The sequence below is a fragment of the Schistocerca piceifrons genome, chromosome 8 (genome assembly GCF_021461385.2).
Source record: "Schistocerca piceifrons isolate TAMUIC-IGC-003096 chromosome 8, iqSchPice1.1, whole genome shotgun sequence".
NCBI lineage: Eukaryota > Metazoa > Arthropoda > Insecta > Orthoptera > Acrididae > Schistocerca > Schistocerca piceifrons.
This window is the reverse complement of record NC_060145.1, coordinates 129,083,748-129,100,182: the sequence shown is the minus strand read 5'-3', so window position 1 is coordinate 129,100,182 and position 16,435 is coordinate 129,083,748.

The following is a 16,435-nucleotide window of genomic DNA, read 5'->3' as shown; positions in this document are numbered from 1 at the left end:
GAATTGTTTCTGTACTGGTGACAGTACTGCATTACATTCTTTCTCAAGTGGAGACTGACATCGTGATCAGTCAGTGGAACTACTTACCTCAATTCCATGTTGATTGGCGACTCCATGGAGTGTCCTGTGCACCACGACCATATAATGGGTATACTTGGAAGGAGAGAGACAGCATTGGTCGTATTTTTTGTTTTATTAAACGCAAAATCGATTTTCGGTCACTTAGTGACCATCTTCAGTGCTAGAAGTTAAAAATTATTTCACATTTTGCGTTTAAAAAATACGACCAATGCTGTCTCTCCTTCCAAGTATATCAATTTCATGTTCTGTACTCGACCCCTAGAACCTTTTGGGGTTACCACACGAACAAGTTCCTTGTCCTCAGGGACGATGCTCAGTTCTTTCACACTGATCACCATAAGAATCTAACAATAATAAAGATTTTTCTCCCGGACTGAGAAACAAAATTTCTGGCATATTTCTTCAGATTTCGATGCAATCACAATAACATTTTGGGCTTGAAAAAGGGATTTTCGAATTACCAGTCCAAACTCACCATTAGCTTCTTTTAAAACTATGAAAAGGAGGGGGTCAGTGTGAAAAAATCTGTTTTGACCCTCGTTCCTGACGACGAGGAACTTGTTCATGTGGTGATCCGAAAAGGCTCAAGGGGATAGTTACAGACATTGGAAGTATACGGCTTTGTGAGAAGACTTTCAGATCTAATTCTCCTGAATATTTCTAATGTTAATCTCCACTTGAGAAAAAATACAATGAAATTACAGTGACTAGTGCATAATCAGTTCCCTTTTCCATTGTTTTCCGATGTACCGATATATGCCTGGTGCAAATCAGCATATTTAGACCACTTCTCCATCTACAACTATACTGTGCAAACCACCGTGGGGTGCATGGCAGAGGGTACGTCCCATTGTACCGGTTATTAGGGTGTCTTCCACTTCCGTTCACGTGTGGAGCGCGGTAAGAATGACTGTTTGAATACCTCTGATCGTGTAGTCATTATTGTAACCTTATCCTCACGAACGCAGGGGATTGCAGTATATTCCTAGAGTCATCATTTAAAGTCTGCTCTTAAAACTTCATAACTGCACTTTGTCGGGATAGTTGACATCTGTCCTCAAGAGTCTTCCAGTTAGTTCCTCCGGTATCACTGTGACACACTCTCCTACGGATTAAACAAGCCTGTGACCAATCGTGCTGCCCTTCTCTGTACACTTTCAATATTCCCTGTTAGTCCGATCTGGCACGGGTCCCACACATTTGAGCAATATTCTAGAACCGATTGCACGAGTGATTTGTAAGCAACCCCCTTTATTGCCCAATGGCACTTCCCCAGTATTCTACCAATAAACTGAAGTCTACTACCTGCTTTACCCAGGATTGAACCTTTGTGATCATTCCATTCATATGCCTACAAAGTGTTACACCTAGGTATTTGTATGATTTGGCCGATTCCACAGTGACTCATTGATATCATAAGCCATAAGATACTAAATTTATTCGTTTTGTCAAGAGCACAGTTTTACATTTCTGAACATTTAAAGCGAGTTGCCAATCTTTGCGTCACTTTCAAATCTTATCAAGATCTGACTGAATATTTGTACAACTTCTTTCAGATAGTATGTCATTATAGTTGACTACATAATCTGCAAAAACCCTGATGTTACTATTAGTATTGCTTGCAAGATCATTAAAATACAAAATGAACAGCACGTATCCCAACACACTTCCTTGGGGTACGCCGAAATTACTTCTACATCTGACTATGATTCTCTATCCAAGATAACATGCTGTGTCCCCCCTATCAAAAAGTCCTCAATCCATCCCAACTTTCACTTGATAACCAATATGACCGTACTTTTGACGATAAGCTTTGGTGTGGTACTGAGACAAATGCTTTTCGGAAAGTAAGAAATACTGCATCTACCTACCTTGATCCAATATTTTCAGTATGTCATGTGAGAAAAGTGCAAATTGAGTTTCACATGATCGATATTGGTTGGCATTGCGGGGGTCATTCTGTTCAAGATATTGCACGTCACGATGTTTGAGCTCAGAATGTGTTCTAACATTCTGCAACAAAACAACGTCAAGGATATCGGACGGTAGTTCTGTGGATCCCTACTACCACCCTTCTTGCAGACGGATGTGAACAGTGCTTTTTTCCAAGAACTGGGCACGGTTTTTTTTGTTCGAGGTATCTGCGGTGGATTATAGTAAGAAGAGGGGTAGACTCAGCCGCAAATTCAGTAGAGGCTCTGACAGGGATTCCATCGGGCCCTGGAGCTTTGATCAGTTTTAACGATTTCAGCTGTTGCTCAGTGCCACTGACGACGGATTTTACTCATCTTTTCAGTGGTACGAGTATGAAATTGGGGCAAATCTCCTGCGTTGTCCTTTGCAAGGGAACATTTTAAAACGGGGATAAGCATTTCAGCTTTTGGTTTCCTACCCTCAATTTCAGTTCCTGTCTCATTCGTTAGGTGCTGGACACTAGCATTGGTGCCACTAACAGCCTTTACATACGACTGGAATTTCTTTGGGTCCTGTGAAAGATCATTTGACAATATTCTGCTAAGGTAGTCACTGATGGCATCAAGCATTGCTGAACGCATTTCATTCTGCGTCTCTCTATCTATACCCCTACCCTTTGTTTTACACCTATTATGCAGTAATCTCTGTTTCTTTTGAAGTTTCTTTACAGAGACTGTATACCATGGAGGTTCCCTCTCATTATGAACTGTTCTACTGGGTACGTATTATCCAGTGGATGGTCAACTATTCTCTTAAACTTGAGCCATAGATCGTCTACATGCTTCTTCCCTGTTCCGAAAGTTTCAAGTTCCTCACTGAGATATGACTACTGATTTTTTATCTAGTTTACTGATATCTGTTCGTGTCTGTTTCTGCCTGCTTTAGTTGTCCTTTGTACTTTTGTAATCATCGTCGTCACAACCATGTCATGGTCATTGATACCAGTTTCGATGTGGACATCCTCGAAGAGATCAGGTCAATTCGTTGCCATTAGATCCAATATATTTCCATCATGAGTAGGGTTCCTAACCGACTGGCCTAGATAGTTTTCAGAAAAAAGCATCTAGTAATGTTTCAAAGGAAGACTTAACACACCCACCACTAACAAAACTGTAATTTTCCCAGTTAACTGTTGGATGATTAAGTCGTCCGCCGACGATTACAGTATGATTGGGTAGCTTACGTACGAGAGAACTGAGGCTTTCCCAAAAGTCTTCGGTTACGTCAGGAGATGAGTCTGTTGCGTGATAAAAACATCTAATTATCATGTTATGCCCACCCCTTATACTGAGTCTTGCCTAAACAATCTTACATGCAGCTTCAATTTCTATCTCGGTGGATTTGAGTCTGCTGTCTTTTACGTCAAATACGTCACCTCCATTTCCCATTTGCCTTTCCTTTCGATATAGGCTTAAATTTTCGATATACACTTAAATTTTCCCCGAGAATTTCACTACCTTCAATTTCAGGTTACAACCAGTTTTCTGTACCTACTATAAAGTGAACTTAACTGCTTTTCATGAGCGCTTCAAACTCTGTCATTTTGTTGCAAATGCTTTGACTGTTTACCATTAGGATTTTAATACTTTCACCTGTGGAAGGCATTTCTTTCGATCTTGCACTGATACTTCTGGGTTTCCTACAGCTGTCACCCGTCACAATATGAGATCTTGCTGAATTTTGTTTCGTATTGTGATGTCCGTTGGGTGTATTATATGAAGAAATCATGTTCATTTTACACGTGTGGTGTAAAAACCATTATATTTTAAGCGTTTCTGTAAGATAATTATTACTGCAATAATTTTGTATGATAATAGTGAGCCACGTGTTATTTTCAATTAAAAAATAAACTTGTGAAATGGTACACTAAAAAACAGAAAACGTCAGTGTAAAACCTAAAATAACAACTTAAAACATAAAACAAAATAACTAAAATAAATAATTAAATAATAATTCAATAATGAAGGTTTAGATTCTTCAGTCTGGTGGGTTGAAAGCACTGACCCCATTTAGACACATAAAAGAAAATTACCTCTGATTTTAAGGATCTGCGCCGTGCACAGATGCGCGCCCATGACATTACTCATGAACCCATGCGCCTGACACCCCCGCGCTGTCGATTTTCCTGCTGTTTCGTCAGGTCGCACAGGGACACACTCTTCTCTACTACGAGCCAGTCATAAAGCGGAATTTGCTTCACTTCCATATGATGTTCTTGTTTTCAGTTCTAAAAATGGTTTGATGCAGCTCTCCATGTTACTCTATCGTGTACACCCCCTTCATCTCCGAATAACGACTGCAATTTACATCCTTCTGGATCTGTTTACTGTGTTCGTTTCTTAGTCTCCCTCTATGATTTACCCCTCACACTTCCTTCCAACACTAAATTGGTGATCGCTTGATGTCTCAGAATGTGTCCTATTGCAAGGTGGGTACGTCATTTTGATTTTTGTAAGTTGTCGATGTGTATATCCGAGAGAGAGCAAGTTATGTTACTTGAAACACCCCCGTTTAAATTCCTTTACTGGGTTTTCTGTAATTTATCGAAGCAGCCAAACAGTTAATTATTATAATTATATGAGTGTGTGGATGAAGGTTATCGGTTTTCCTGCTGTGGTTTAGGGGGTATTTCAACCGAGTGCGGCTGTTTTGAGACTGAATAGTGGAATGACTGGAAGTTCGTCTATTATTAAGGACCACAAAGGTAGCGATGTACAAACTGATACACATATTTTCTACTAACACACAAATTCTGAGGCAGTTGCTACCTTCGCCTTACACGTTTAATTACGGTTATGTCTTTTATTCGTTGCTGATTTTCAGTACTTCGTCACAAGCAATGCTGATGGTTAACATTCACAACAATCCTCACTGCAATCCATGGTTGTTGCTGGCCGACGCGGTTGACGCGAAACACGTAATTCGGCACTTGTCACTTTCTGTTTCATATCACTCGCGAATCGGTATTAGTGAGGGTCAACCCCACGACGATCAGGGGGACGTGCTCACTCGTCATACTCCGGTGAATTTTATCATTTACAACTCACTGGACCACAATTCTTGCCTATCTCTCCCGCACTACAGCTCACTCGACACTCTCCAGTACTACTCCGACTCAACACTGCCTCCTGCAGCGCTTGACAATCGACTCCTGTCTACTATCGACCTGGGCGTCGGATACTAGCATCTATGTTCGTGGGATCACGGATCCCTTAAATACTGTTAAACAATCTTCGGTATTGTTGTGGCACAGTCTTTGCCTCTGCACAGTCTGATGCATTCTTAGCTAAGTGTGATAGTTGATGGACGTATATAGTAGTGCTGTGTTGACTTTTCATGGTATCTGTTAGAAGAAAAAAGATGTATTCTAAAGGACAGCAAGGATGAATATGATGTACAGTCATACTCAAAAGTATCCGAACGATCTGAATTGCATTTCGCCTGATTCGCATGCAACCGGCATAACGCGGCTGTCTAGCAGGTCCTCTAATCGCTACTTGGTACAGTCGTTTGACTATTGTAAATAGTTCCAACATGTCACCACTAGAAAACACTGCTCTGTATCGCAGTAACTCAAGATGTAAAGTAATACCACTATGCTACAAATATTAGGGAACACCTTATCACAGATAAGACTGTCCTTAAGGCTTGTCAGCTCACATTTATTACAATAAATGACATACCTGAAATCTTACCATTCTCATTATTACGTCAGATAGATAATGCACGTAGCAAGTTCGTCGTATTCGTGATTTCCTCTTCAAAGTAACATACAGTACTTATTATTTAACACAAAATGACGTTAAAAATTTAAGTTATCCACGAGCAGCTAGTTGAGAATATGTATGAACTTCAAATGACACGACGAACCGTATCGTTCTGCATATGGATTCAAACCCAGGTCAGGCAGACTAAGCAAAGATTTCGTGACTGACGCAAACTAACAGTCATTCCTGATTAGGCATACAGAGACTGATATACCTCGATTTTAGACAGTATCAGTTAGCAAATATCAACTTCAAATTACATAACACAAACATTTTTAACGGACGCGAATTCCTCCCCAGCATCTCTTGTCCCTGTTAACTAACTACGAGAGATGTTAAATATTGCTTTTTCACAAGTAACTTACTTGAAATGCCGTGAGGTGAAGCTTTGTGTTGGACAGGGATTCGAACCCAGAACCTAATCGGATTGTTATCGAAGTACAATCAACTGTGACATATCGGATTTTCTCGGTAGTAACTAGATGTTTTAACTGAAATGACGAGACGAAACATTAATTTTTTCCTTCCCAGGACTCCAACCCGGCACCTATCCCAGTTATATTCTAGAGAAAACGAACGTTAAATATGGGTTTGTTGCACCAGCAGCGACATGTGAGCATGTTTGAACTAGAAACAATATGACGAAGAGTTCAGTGCTCACTGGGAATAGAGCCCCACACATATCGTTGTTGAATACACACAAAGAGACGTCAGCTACCGAATTTTTCTCCACCAGCAGCTCGGAATAACATTTTGAACTTACAGTGATCTCGCAAATAGTTCTGTGTCCCACTGGGAGTCAAAAACGTCAGATATCGTTAGTGTTGACAACGAATGAAAAAACATTAAAAATCATAATTATTATCCACCAGCAGATAGGTGTTCTCATGCTAGAGCTTGATAATACATAAGGAAATCTTTAGTGCCTGGCCAGGATTCGAACCCATTCACACATAATATGTGGAGATGTTGAGGAATCTGCAGTTTTGAACAAATAACAAATTGTATCCAAACTGTATTGCCACGAAGGGATCAAATTCCGCGTTGTGGGCTGTCTAAGTTGCATTTCGTTTCAGAACCAATTTTATCGACATACAGAAGCTCAGATAAAAGATGGAATAAGTGTCCTGTGACCCTACATAGCGTTTGTTTCGTCACTAGAAATAAATAACTAGTATAAGAAAGGTTACTGGTGATAGAGTTTCTACATGTCGCCACTCCAGGCTTTATTGTGGTTCAACCTAACGTCTACTTTGCAGAGAAGGAATATCATCTGTAATGTGAATTTCAGACCACACTGCCATTATATTTTCTTCGCTTGATGTAGTCAGAAGAGAATGGAATCTTTCTTTCCCTATCTAAAATCATTGACAGAAGTGGGAATCGAACCCAGACCATAGGTATAATAACCTACCATCAGTACAACAGACAACCAAACCCTCTGTTCTGTGATTCTTTCTATCGTAACGCCATTGCGCCACACTGGATGAGAATTCTGACACACAGGCTCCCTGTAGTAAATTGCAGCATGTTCAGTAAATTCATTTACTTGGTGCCCGAATCACCATGAACTAGCTGCCTCGGCTACCCAGTGCATACATTCGACTCTATTTTGTAATCACCGAAATAAAATCACGTAACTGCCACCTACACAGAACTGCCAACAGTGTAGGATGCCAAAATTTAAAAAGGAAGTGTTCCTTTACACTTGAGCTATTCTATTGCGCTATCTGTTTGTAAAAAACGTCGTGCAGCGCAAAAGAAAAGCTGGAACTGTTTCTCTCACAAGTCTAGACCCGGCCATTTGCATCATCTCGCAGCGCTGTCGTATGCAGAAGTTCTGGAGGAACTGTTGTTCAGCTCTGCAGCCGTTGTAGCTATGTGTCAGCCAGTAGCGTAATGGTAAGTGTCGTGCACCATAGATAAGATGTCGCGAGTTCGAATACATTTACTACTAAATTTTTTTAAAACGCAATTCTGCTGTTTGCTGAAGTTACCAATCTAATGGAACTTTGAACATAATTCTCTTCACTTCTCAACCCAAAATAGTCGCATGTGGAAAAAGGGCTAACTTCTGTGCCATTTTGTTCTTTTCAGGTTTAATAGACAGCCAGGCAGCAGATGCATCTCGAAGCTTTTGTATTATGTATAGGGAGAGCGCATCGTGCCCAAATATGTCAGAAAAGTATTTTCTACATTAGCTGTCGTGTGGTAATGGCATTTTATTCTTCTTCAAACATTGTTTGACAGCTTTAACTCAGAACAAGTTTTCTACATGCATGTAATCAATAAACTGCATGTGCATCGTCAGACTGTTATAGATAACATCAGAGAATTCGCATATATCGTTGATGATTAATTTCGCTCTCATGTTTACTATTGTTTCAACAACGCTAAAGGAAATCTTACGAAAACTGTGCACTGTATTATAAGAAATGAAATAAAACTACCCACGATAACCTTACGACGAAAGTCTGTTTTAATATAACTGACACGAATTAGTAAAATACTACTCACTTAGATTTTGATTGGGTCTGTGTTTAATTGGTATGCTGTGTCACACTCAAGAGGTATGCAAATGTGGCATTGCATAAATATAGTTATGTATTTCTAGAAACCCAAAATTTGCTTGTCAGCAGCGGAAAGAGGCGTTACCTGTTGTGCAGCATTGTAAGTTTTTCACCATTGCACTATGAGCCGAAAGTATTTTCTTGCGATTTCCTTATTGATGTTTGATCTCACTGCTTGTAGCTCTTTCACAGAAGGGGTAAAAAACGTCAAAGTCAGTGAGACTGAAACTGCGAACCATAACAGACGCTTTCTCACAGGTCAGCACGTTACCACAGAGCTGGCGAACAGTATGTGTGTGAGCTTCCTCTTACGAGGCCAATAGGGGCTAGAACTCATAAACCGCTATTTAAAGGTCGAGATTAGTTGCGATTTCCACCTGCAACGACTTTCCTGGGCTGAAAACCGTAAGTTTACAATCTTTTCTTACACCTCAAGCGATAATAACTGAGATTATTCAATGGAAATGACAGGTAAAATCAAGTGAACTTTGAGGCTTAATTCCGTGCACATCAGGAAGTAACTCGTCGATCACAGAGTTGCCAAACATACGTTGCCTTGTTGCCAAATCTCAGTTACAGTACCAGCAGGAAGAAGACGAACCGATGTGATCCTACAGTGGGCTGGGAAGTGACCATAGCTGGTGTCTCCAAGTCGCAGCTGCTATGGCCTGGAATACGTAATGCGACTGGAGCGTAGTTACTAAAAATACTCAGAATTGACTGCAAAATAAGCATAATAAATCAGTAACTCTCATAGTTGTTTCTATATTTCTTTCGCAAGTGTACTCAAATATAAGAAACTCCTTCACAGGCGTTTTCGTGCCTCGCCGATAGTCGAGCACAACAAACAAATTTTAAAAGAAATAATGTGTGTGTGTGTGTGTGTGTGTGTGTGTGTGTGTGTGTGTGTGTGTGTGTGTGTGTGAGTGAGTGTGACAGGGAGAGAGAGAGAGAGGGGGGGGGGGGGTGGAGGGAGAGAGAAATAAAAAAGGATGAGAGAAAGAGAGTGTGTGTGTGTGTAAAAAATTGTTGTAAAGAAATTGAATCATGGTATGCAAAGAAATCTTTCATTTAAAATGACACATTCCACATCATTACGAAATGTTGTATTCATGAGCTATGGAACAAGAATTAATCTAATCTAATCTAATCTAATCACATCATATTGATGACTAGCCATGAAGAGTCATGAATTAGCGAAATTTTTGCCAATACCAGTAACCAAATCTAAACTTGAAAAAGAAAGACGACAATTTTTGTAATAAACCAGGACACCTATCAAGACCCTTTCGTCCCTGTTAGCTAACCACGAAAGATGTCTGATATACCTCCATTCTGAAGTAACAAAGTGTGCATGCATTTAAAGATGAAGTGCAAGATGTGAAGATCTGTGACGGAGATAAGAACCCAACACGTAATCGGATTGTTAACTAAGAAAAATCAAATGTTACGTATCGGTTTTTCTTACGAGCTGCTAGGTGTTTGAATCTAAAATAAGGATACAAAGTTTTGTGCCTAAGCGACAATCGAACTGCACACCTACCGTACATCCATGAATATAGCTTAAGTATCAGTTGCTTACTCACCAACAGTGAGATGTGTGCGTGTTTGACCAGAAATAACGACACCTATTGCGATTGTTGGCATCACATGAACAGACATTAAAAATGCACGTTAATTTTCACTAGCAGGTGGGTGTGCACTTGATAGGGCTTGAAATGAAATTATGAATATTTTTGTACTGGACCCTCTGGAGGAGACCTAGAGAAGATTGCAGTCTTGGGAAAAGGAACGAAATGATTGTTCTGAGAGAGTCAGATCCTCGAAAGAGGAGATACAAATTCGAATCACAATCCAGCACCAAATTTTTCAACGTCTCTGGTTCAATCAAGTACAAGTAAAATAAGAGACCTGTTCCTTTAAATGGCTATCGGTTCATCAAATGAAATAAAATTTTCTAATGTAAGTGAGTTTACTGACGACTGTATTTCTGTACAAGAAAATAGTAGAATATTCGCGACTTTTCTCGAACAAATGCCAGACGGAATAACGTATCGAGATCAGTAGAATGGCCGCGACTGTTCTCGTAGGTATGTGTTAGCTATCTGCGTGCCAGACAGAAACGTGTAAGTACGATGACGCGGATGCGCGTGCTACACAGGAAAGTACAACTACTCGATTCAGTCGAGTCGACTGACAAAAGAAACGAACGAATAGCGTCCGGGCTGACTGCCGTGGATGACAATGCGGCGGCCACGCAAGGGGGAAGGGTGTGGGGGGGGGGGGGGGGGGGGAGGGACCCGGAACCCCCCATATGTATCCGCCACTGCCCCCCACTATCACATGCCTGTTTGCTGTTTGGTGTAGTGCTTTCGAGAAATCTGCAACAATGCTCTCAAGATGCGAGTGTAAATTTTTATTAGGGCCAGATAGTTGTTTTACTTCAGTTGTGCATGTAATATAATGGCAAGTTGTATTCAGACCAGTTGCTGTTCAATTCAAATTAGGTTCCGTACAGTCAAAAGTTAGCATACGATCTAAGTTTGATGAGAGTATTTGGGCACATAGTTTTGGTAATAAATAGACTTCTTTATAGCATGGGAGGTAATTCTGGACTAAATTTCATACACACACGCATATGGTGGGAAGGTTATACTATCAACAGATTTCTTCTTCTGCTCAAGTTACACTACAAATTTCTTGTCTTCCCAATTCTATTCAGTACCTCCTCATTAGTTACGCAGTGTATCCGTCTAATCTTCAGCATTCTTCTGTAGCACCACATTTCAAAAGCTTCTATTCTATTCTCGACTAAACTGTTTATGGTCCATGTTTCACTTTCAGACATGATTCCATTCCACACAAATGGCTTCAGAAAAGACTTTCTAACACTTAAATCTATATCGATGTTAACAATTTCCTCTTCTTCAGAAACACTTTTCTTTTCATCTTCAGTCTATATTTGATGTCTTCTCTTCTTTGGCCATCATCAGTTATACTACTGTCCAAATAGTAAAACTCATCTACTGTTTCTAGTGTCTCGTTTCCTAATCTAATGCCCTCAGCATCACCTGATTTATTTCGACTACATTCCATTATCTTTGTTTTTTGCTGTTGTTGATGTTCATCGTATATCCTCCTTTCAAGACGCTGTCCATTCCATTCAACATTTCTTCCTAGGTTAAGACCTACCTTCTAAGGTAACTCGTAGGGTCAGTGTTGCCTCACGCGTCCCTACATTTCTCTAGTATCCAAACTGGTCTTCCCAAGGTCAGCTTCTACCACTTTTTATTTTCTTCTGTAAGGAATTCATGATTATTTTGCAACCACGACTTATTAAACTGATAATTTGGTTTTATTTTCACCTGTCAGCACCTGCTTTCTTTGGACTTTGAATTATTACTTTCTTCTTGAAGCCTGAGGGTATTTCGCCAGTCTCATACATCTTGCCACGGCGCTCTCAAGGCTGTCAGTGGTTCTGACGGAATGTCGTCTACTTCTGAGGCCTTGTTATGATTTAAGTCTTTCAGCGCTCTGTGAAATTTTCCTCTCAGTATCATATCTCCTATGACATCTAGGTCCCCTTCCATTTCTATAATATTGCCTTCAGGTTCATCGCCCTTGTATAGATCCTCTATATACCCCTTCCACCTTTCAGCTATTCATACAGCTGCTTCTCTTTTCTCCAAACGCCTTTTTAATTTTGCTGCAGGCCATATCTATTTTTCCCTAGTGAAATATGGTACTAAACCTTTACATTTGTCCCTTAGCCATTTTGCACTTCCTGTCAATCTCATTTTTTAGACGTTTCTTTTCCCTTTCGTCTGCTTCATTTGCTGCACTTTTATACTTTCTCGTTTCATCAGTTAAATTTAATATCTCTTGTCTTATCCGCGGATCTCTAGTAGCCCTTGCCTCTTTACCAGCCGGCCGCTGTGGTCGAGCGGTTCTAGGTGCTTCAGTCCGGAACCGCGCTGTTGCTGCGGTCGCAGGTTCGAATCCTGCCCCTGGCATGGATGTGTGTGATGTCCTTAGGTTAGTTAGGTTTAAGTAGTTCTAAGTCTAGGGGACAGATGACCTCAGATGTTAAGTCTCATAGTGCTTATAGCCATTTGAACCATTTAAAAAAAGGCCTCTTTATCTATTTGATCCTGTGCTACTTTCACGCTTTCATCTCTCAGAGCTTTCCATTCGTCTTCTCCTGTGTTCCTTTCTCCTGATCTAGTAGGTCGTTGCCTAACGCTCCACCTGAAACTCTCAAAAACCTCTGGTTCTTTCAACCTATCCAGGCCCCATCTCCTCAATTTTCTATTTTTTGCAATTTCTTCAGTATTAATCTACAGTTCATAGACAATAAATTGTGGTCAGAATCCACATTTGCCCCTGGAAACGTCTTACAATTTAAAATCTGGTTCCGAAATCTCTTGCTTACCATTATATAATTAATTTGAATCCTTCTGGTTTCTCCAACCCTCTTCTATGTGTACAGTCTTCTTTCATGATTCTTAAACCAAGTGTTAGTAATGATTAAGTTATGCTCTGTGCAAAATTCTACCAGGCAACTTCCTCTTTCGTTCCTTCCTCAAGTCCATATTCACGTACTACTTTTCCTTCTCTTCCTTTTCCTACTGTCGAATTCCAGTCCCCATTACTATTAAATTATCCTCTTTCTTAACTATCTGAGTAATTTATTTTATCCCAACATACATTTTTTCAGTCTCTTCATCATTTGCGGAGCTGGTTGGCATATAAGCTACTATGGCAGATGTGGGCCTCATGTCTGTCTTAGCTACGACAATCCATTCACTATGCTGTTCATTGCTTTTTTCTTATTCGTTATCAGATCTACTCCTGCATTACCCCTGTCTGATTCTATATTAATAACCCTGTCTTCACCTGACAAGAAGTTCTGTTTCTCCTATCATCGAACTTCACTAATTCCCACTATATCTAGCTCCAAACTATCCATTTCGCTTTTTAAATTTTCTATCCTACCTGTGTGATCAAAGGATCTGACATTCCACGCTGTGATCCATAGAATGCTGGTTTTCTTTCTTTTGAAGCCGGCATCTTCCTGAGAAGTCCCTATCCGGAGAACCAAATGGAGGACTATTTTCCTCCACAACACTTTACCCAACAGAATGCCATTACCAGTTAACCATACAGTAGAGCTGCATGCCCTTGGGATAAATTACGGTTGCAGTTTCAGCTGTTCGCAGTACCAGCACAGCAAAGCCGTTATGGCTGATGTTACAAGTCCAGATTACTCAGTCATCCACATTGTTGCCTTTGCAACTACTGAAAACGCTGCTGGCCCTTTTCAGGAACCACACGTTTTTCTGGCCTCTCAATAGATAGCCCTCTATTGTGGTTGCACCTGTGGTATAAGTACACTACTGGACATTAAAATTGCTACACCAAGAAGATGATGTGTTACAGACGCGAAATGTAACCGACACGAAGAAGATGCTGTGATATGCAAATGATTAGATTTTGAGAGTATTCAAACAAGGTTGTAGCCGGTGGCGACACCTACAACGTGCTCACATAAGGAAAGTTTCCAACCGATTTCTCAAACACAAACAGCAATTGACCGGCGTTGCCCGGTGAAACGTTGTTGTGAGGCCCCGTGTAAGGAGGAGAAATGCGTACCATCAGGTTTCCGACTTTGATAAAGGTCGGATTGTAGCCTATCGCGATTGCGGTTTATCGTATAGCGACATTGGTGCTCGCGTTGGTCGAGAGCCAATGACTGTTAGCAGAATATGGAATCGGTGGGTTCAGGAGGGTAATACGGAAAGCCGTTCTGGATCCCAACTGCCTCGTACCACTAGCAGACGAGAAGACAGGCATCTTATCCGCATGGCTGTAACGGATCGTGCAGCCACGTCTCGATCCCTGAGTCAACAGATGGGGATGTTTGCAAGACTACAACCATCTGCACGAACAGTTCGACGACGTTTGCAGCAGCATGGACTATCAGCTCGGAGACCATGGCTGCGGTTACCCCTGACGCTGCATCACAGAGAGGAGCGCCTGCTATGGTGTACTCAACGACGAACCTGGGTGCACGAATGGCAAAACTTCATTTTCTCGGATGGATCCAGGTTCTGTTTACAGCATCATGATGGTCTTATCCGTGTTTGGCGGCATCGCGGTGAACGCACATTGGAAGCGTGTATTCTTCATCGCTTTACTGGCGTATTACCCGGCGTGATGGTAGGGGTGCCATTGGTTACACGTCTCGGTCACCACCTGTTCGCATTGACGGCACTTTGAACAGTGGACGTTACATTTCAGATATGTTACGACCGATGGCTCAACCCTTCATTCGATCCCTTCCAAACTGTACAGGATAATGCGCGACCGCATGTTGCAGGTCCTGTACGGTCCTTTCTCGATACAGAAAATGTTCGACTGCTGCCCTGGCCAGCACGTTCTTCAGATCTCTCACCAATTGAAAACGTCTTTTCAATGGTGGCCGAGCAACTGGCTCGTCACAATACGCCAGTCACTACTCTTGATGAACTGTGGTATCGTGTTGAAGCTGCATGGGCAGCTGTACCTGTACACGTCATCCAAGCTCTGTTTGACTCAATGCCTAGGCATATCAAGGCCGTTATCACGGCCAGAGGTGGTTGTTCTGGGTATGGATTTCTCAGGATCTATGCATCTAAATTGCGTGAAAATGTAATCACATGTCAGTTCTAGTATAATATATTTGTCCAATGAATACCCGTTTATCATCTGCATTTCTTCTTGGTGTAGCAATTTTAATGGCCAGTAGTGTATCTGTATCGCTGAGGCATGGAAGCTATCCCACCAGTGCCAAAGCCCATGGTTTATGAAGGATGGCACTTTCATAGAGGGGAATCTTTAATGCAACCAAAGGGAGACTACAACATTCCGTTGTGTGCTTTTCACGTGACTGTCCATGAATCCATGGTGTTGTGAAGTTCCAGGGAACTATGGTCTCTACGTGTGCAGGAAGCAAAGCTCTGAGTACAGGAGTGTGGGCCAGTGGTAGGCGTGAGAGTATCAGTAAGACAGTGCTGGTTGTGAAATAATTTATTATCGGGATTTATACAATGCAAAATAGCTTCTCCATGGTGCTCACTAGCAGCGGCAGAGTATCACATATGGCTGAGGGTTCCTGACTCACCTTACTCAGCAGGTGTCGATGTAGGTCATGGAACGCACACTCAATGGAGGCAGCGTCATATAGGACGTCATCCCAATGGTCTGCAGGCGCTGTCCGTCGATTCGTAATGTTAACAGCTTGGTGAACCCGTCCACCGAGGCACTCTCGTAGTCATCGTACACTACTGGCCAATAAAATTGCTACACCAAGAAGAAATGCAGATAATAAACGGGTATTCATTGGACAATTATACTAGAACTGACGTGTGATTACATTTTCACGCAATTAGGGTGCATAGATAATGAGAAATCAGTGCCCAGAACAACTACCTCTGGCCGTTATAACGGCCTTGATAGGCCTGGGCATTGAGTCAAACAGAGCTTGGATGGCGTGTACAGGTACAGCTGCCCATGCAGCTTCAACACGATACCACAGTTCATCAAGAGTAGTGACTGGCGTATTGTGACGAGCCAGTTGCTTGGCCACCATTGACCAGATGTTTTCAATTGGTGAGAGATATCGAGAATATGCTGGCCATGGCAGCAGTCGAACATTTTCTGTATCCAGAAAGGCCCGTACAGGGCCTGCAACATTAGTCGTGCATTATCCTGCTGAAATGTAGGGTTTCACAGGGATCGAATGAAGGGTAAAGACACGGGTCGTAGCACACCTGAAATGTAACGACCACTGTTCAAAGTGCCGTCAATGCGAACAAGAGGTGACCGAGACGTGTAACCAATGGCACTCCATACCATCATGCCGGGTGATACGCCAGTATGGCAAAGACGAATACACGCTTCCAATTTGCGCTCACCGCGATGTCGCCAAACACGGATGCGACCATCATGATGCTGTAAACAGAACTTGGATTCATCCGAAAAAATGACGTTTTGCCATTCGTG